This window comes from Triticum dicoccoides, chromosome 1B, assembly GCF_002162155.2.
Source record: "Triticum dicoccoides isolate Atlit2015 ecotype Zavitan chromosome 1B, WEW_v2.0, whole genome shotgun sequence".
Taxonomy (NCBI): domain Eukaryota; kingdom Viridiplantae; phylum Streptophyta; class Magnoliopsida; order Poales; family Poaceae; genus Triticum; species Triticum dicoccoides.
In genome coordinates this window covers 215,560,363-215,566,362 of record NC_041381.1, presented here as the reverse complement: position 1 = coordinate 215,566,362, position 6,000 = coordinate 215,560,363, and positions in this window count along the sequence as shown.

The following is a 6,000-nucleotide window of genomic DNA, read 5'->3' as shown; positions in this document are numbered from 1 at the left end:
AACGTCAATGCTACCTTTGAAGAGAGTATATTTGCCTCAGTAACTTGTGTTATGGATATTGCAAGTAATCCCTCTGCTCTCATGCCTTTGAAGACATGTTCTACTGTCTTTGTTCACTCATTTCTGTGCATATATGTAGTCATATATGGAGTAAAATATCAAAAATCACCTTATATTTCTGAACGGAGGTAGTAATAAAATATTTGGTTTCTGTTTGAATTAGAACCAGGTCCGTGGTGGAGATGAAGTTATCAAAGCCATGCCGTGTGAACTGGAAGACCTGAGGATGAGTTCTACTGCTAAACTATCCAGCTGTTGTGTCCTTTTCGCCATGTGTCCAGAACTAGTGTTTTCCTGTAGCATTGTTGTCAGGCGTGTTCTCGAGGTTGTACTTGACCACAAAAATTTCCTGGCTATGCCTTCGATTATGAAGGGTGTGGTTCTTGTAAAGCTTCCCGACAAATCTGATGCACACTGTCTTCATCGTCATGTTTATGAGTGGAAAGACCACTCTGTTAGGTTCTCCAAGGTTGACGAGATGGTGATGGTGCAGGTAGACATCTCTCACGAAGTCCATGGCCTAGTCAGTTATGCGGGGTTCATCCCATAGGTCGGTGGCAAGAAATAGTCTGCAAAGTTTAATTAGTGTAACTTTGCTTGTCTATAGTAAGTACTATTGTTCAGTACTTGATTTGTGTGTGTGAACCACGTATTGTTTAGTACTGCCGCTTTTGGTGTGTGGTGAGTCCTGAGAATAGTCTATGTTAATGTTTGTCCACTCAATTCAGTGTGTATATTTTGAAGTATCCAGATCATCTTTTTTGTGAGGACGGTTTATCAATTATGGTTACACTCCAATATCTGTATGCATTGCAGGGTTTATCGCACCCACCAGGATTTCCAGTCCCATGGATGTTCAGTCCATGCGATTTGTCACGACCTTTGGACTATCCTGCTTGTGGGAGTAGGCTGGGGCCCTGCATGCCACACGTAGTTGGACGATCAATCTTCTGTTTAGTACTTCAACATAGTGATTTCCTGGTAAGGATTCACTCGGGTCACATCAAGAAAATGTTATTGATTTACTGTCTAAATCTTATTGATTTAATGTCATGTTTTCTTACTTTTGCTACAATTTTACGATGTAGGTTTTGCCATGTGACATTCATCATAGAATAAACCATTTGGTTTGCTCTACGATAGTTATTTTTGCAGGTTTCACTTCTTATGCCGTGTCTGTAATGAAGGCACTGTCCATCACTTATATTACTGGAAACAATTGGATCAGTCTGTTGTCTGAGTACAAGCTAAAACCCTATGATGAACTGCAATTTGGTTTAACAAACACGCCACAATTAGTCCTTCTCGCGTTTAAAAGAAATGAAGAAAAAGACTGGATCACGGTCATGGAGCCTAGTCAAGTTAGAAAGCTGATCATAGTAGACCAGACACGATTGCTGATGTCTCGCACATCGGTACCACCTTCAGCAATGGATCGAGCACCAACACCTTCTCTGACGACACTTGCTCTAGCACAGACAGCGGCAACAACTCAGTCTAATCCAGCTGAGGATTGGGCACCGACCGCGTCAGCGGATTGATGTCGCTTGAAGCGATGTCGGTATTTCCCCAAAGGGGAAGGGATGATGCATCACAACGCCAGTAGGTATTTCCCTCAGATATGAAACCAAGGTTATCGAACCAGTAGGAGAACCAAGCACACAACGTAAATAGCCCCTGCACACAAATAACAACGCCTCGCAACCCGAGGTGTTAAAGGGGTTGTCAATCCCTTTCGTGGTACGGCTCCTCAAGATAGGCAAAGGACGTGAGGTAAATTTGTAGTAGATTAATAGATCGAACGCCAAATGAAATGAGTAAGAATAAATTGTAGCAAGGTATTTTTGTATTTTTGGTTTAATAGATCTGAAAATAAATGCAAGGAAAAAGTAGATCGCAAGGCAAATATATGAGAAAGAAGACCCACAGGCTGTAGGTTTCACTAGTGACTTCTCTCGAGAAAGATAGCAAACGGTGGTAAACAAATTACTGTTTGGCAATTGATAGAACTCAAATAATTATGACAATATCCAGGCAATGATCATTACATAGGCATCACGTCCAATATTAGTAGACCGACTCCTGCCTACATCTACTACAATTACTCCACACATCAACCGCTATCCAACATGCATATAGTGTATTAACTTCATGCGAAAATGGAGTAATGCATTAAGAACGATGACATGATATAGACAAGATCCGTTTATCTATTACGGCAGATATGGATCCCGTATTTTTATCCTTAGTAGCAACAATACATACATGTCGGTTCCCTTTTTGTCACTGGGATCAACCACCGTAAGATCGAACCCACTACCGGGCACCTCTTGCCATTGCAAGATAAATAGATCAAGTTGGCCAAACAAAACCCAAATATCGAAGAAGAAATATGAGGCTATAAAAGATCACCCATATAAGAGATCAAAGAAACTCAAATAACTTTTATGGATATAAAAAGATATAACTGATCATACACTCGAAGTTCATCAGATCCCAACAAACACACCGTCAAAAGACTTACATCATATGGATCTCCAAGAGACCATCGTATTGATAATCAAGAGAGAGAGAGAGAGAGAGAGAGAGAGAGAGAGAGAGAGAGAGAAAGCCATTTTTCTAACTACGGACCCAAAGGTCTACAAAGAACTACTCACGCATCATCGAAGAGGCACCAATGGAAGTGGTGAACCCCTCCGTGATGGTGTCTAGATAGGATCTGGTGGTTCTGGACTCTGCGGCGGTTGGATGAATATTTCGTCGACTCCCCTAGGGTTTCTAGAATATTGGGGTATTTATAGAGCAAAGAGGTAGTCCGGGGGGCACCCGAGGTGGGCACAACCCACCAGGGCGCGCCTGGGCCTCCTGGCGCGCCCTGGTGGGTTGTCCCCTCCTCGGGACTCCCCCCAGGTGCAACCAGGGCCCATCTTCTTCCTTTTGGTCCATAAAAAAACATCGTAAAGTGGCGTGTCATTTGAACTCCGTCTGATATTGATTTCCTGCAATGTCAAAAACATGCAGAAAACATCAACTGGCACTTGGCACTATGTCAATAGGTTAGTACCAAAAAATGATATAAAATGACTATATAATGATTATAAAACATCCAAGATTGATAATAAAACAACATGGAATAATCAAAAATTATAGATACATTGGAGACATATCAGTATCCCCAAGCTTAACTCCTGCTCGTCCTCAAGTAGGTAAATGATAAAAATAGAATTTTTGATGTGGAGTGTTGTTTATCAGGTCATATCATATTCTTTTCTCTATAGCATGGAACTTTGGAATTTTATGTGATTCAAAGCAATAGTCTAGTTTTGACATAATAATTTAGATACTCAAGCATATCAACAAGCAACCATGTCTTTCGAAATATCAATGCTAAAACAAGTTATCCCCAGCCCATCATGCTCAAACATTGATCCATTCATGAAACACACTCGAATATTAGCTACACCTAATACTTAAGTACGATCATATTGCCTCCTAGTTGGTGCTTTTATAAGAGAGGATGGAGACTCAATTTCAAAATTAAAAATTGCATAAAGTAGAAGAAAGGCCCTTTGTAGAGGGAAATAGGGATTTGTAGAGGTGCCAAAGCTCAAAGCAAAAAAATAGAGATAAAAACATTTTGGGAGGTGTAGCCATCCCACCAACGAAAATGACTTGGTTATCCCAACACTTTCCATGCTAGATATATCATAGGCGGTTCCCAAACAGAAAATAAATTTTATTCCATTTTTCACCATACTTTCACTTTCCATGGCTAGCCGTATCCATGGGTGCCCTCCATACCAACACTTTAAAAGGAATATATTATTTGACAACATAAATTAAATTCATTTTTGCATTTCGGGACTGGGCATTCCTAAAACCTTTGCCTTACTCTCATGCAATGACAAGTGAATAAACACACATAGTGAGAATAACACATCTAGCATGGAAAATATTAGCCACCCATTACCGTTCCGCGAGCGAAACAAACACACAAAAGAGAAGTTTATTTTGAAAATTAGAGATGACACATGCAAATTTGCTTAGAATGGCAAAAGAATACCACATATAGGTATAGATAGTGGACTCATGTGGCAAAACTGGTTTAAAGTATTTTGGATGCACAAGTAGAGGTCATACTTGGTGCAAAATGAAGGCTAGCAAAAAGATTGAGAAGCGACCAACCAAGAAATGAATAATCTCATAAGCAAGAATTAAGCATAGTAAACACCGAATGCACAACAAGTAGGATATAATTTTCATTGCATGATCATTGACTTTCGTGCATGCATAGGGAATCGCAAACCTTAACACCAATATTCTTACTAGAGCACAATTACTCATCAACATAACTCACATATCACATCATCATATCTCAAAACTATTACTAAAAATCAAGTTTATTTTGTCCAATGATCTTCATGACATATATTTTTTTCTTTCTTTATCTTCTTGGATATCTATCACTTTGGGACTAATTTTCATGTGTTGCTTTTCATAAGCTCAAACAAATATAAGTGAAGATCATGAGCATAACATATTTTATTTCTCTCAAAATAATTTAAGTGAAGCAAGAGAGAATTTCTTCAAAATTTTACTAACTCTCAAATAAATCTAAGTGAATCAAGAGAGCATTTCTTCAAAAATACTAAGCACACCGTGCTTAAAAAGATATAAGTGAAGCACTAGAGCAAGTCCATTGCTAATAAAAAATTAAGTGAAGCATAGAGAGCAATTCTAACAAGTCATGACATAATTTTGGCTCTCTCAAATAGGTGTGTCCAGCAAGGATTGATGACTTAAAACACAAAAAATAAAAAAAGCAAAACACATATCATACAAGATACTCCAAGCAAAACACATATCATGTGACGAATAAAAATATAGCCTCGAGTAAAATACTGGTGGTCGTTAGAAGAAAGCGGGGATGCCACTCGGGGGCATCCCCAAGCATATTTGGTTGCTCATTCTTGGATAATAGCTTGGTATGCTGGGGCATCCCCAAGATTAGGCTCTTCTATCCTTCTTTCATCCATCGTAAGATAACCCAAAACTTGAAAACTTCAATCACACAAAACTCAACAAAACCCTTGCGAGATCCGTTAGTAAAAGAAAGCAAACCACTACTATAAGTGCTGTGCCAAACCAATTCTTATTTTTTTGTATTATATATACTGTATTAAAACTTATCTATGGCAAAAACTCATCAAAGAAAACCATAGAGCCATCAAAATAAGCACACAACACAAAGAAAACAGAATCTGTCAAAACAGAATAGCCTGTAATAATCTTGAACTTTCGAATACTTCTGAAACTCCAACATTTCTACAAAATTAGGAATACGAGAGTAATTTGTATATTAATATTATGCAAAAATAATCATGGAATAAACTCTTTTGTTTGATTTATGAGAATTATTTTCGTGAGCACAAAGTTTCTGTCTTTTTCAGCAAGATCAAACAACTATTACTCCAGAAGATCCTAAAGGCTTCACTTGGCACAAACACTAATTAAAACACAAAAAACACAATCATACCAGTAGCATAATTTTGTTAACACATAAAAATAGAAAGCAAAAGCAAAAATAGATTTTATTCATTGGGTTGCCTCCCAACAAGCGCTATAGTTTTACGCCCTTAGCTAGGCATAAAGCAAGGATCTAAGTTTTGTCATCTTTGGTGCTAGATCCATAAGATGCCCTCATGATTGATTCATATGGTGGCTTAATTCTTGTTCTAGGAAAGTGTTCCATACCCTTCCTCAAAGGAAACTGGAACTTAATATTGCCTTCTTTCATATCAATCACTGCACTGATAGTGCGTAAAAACGGTCTACCAAGAATAATTGGACAAGATGGATTGCAATCAATATCAAGAACAATAAAATCTATGGGCATCATTAGTTCTTCCCATAGGCTTTTTAATAGTAGAATCTGCCAAG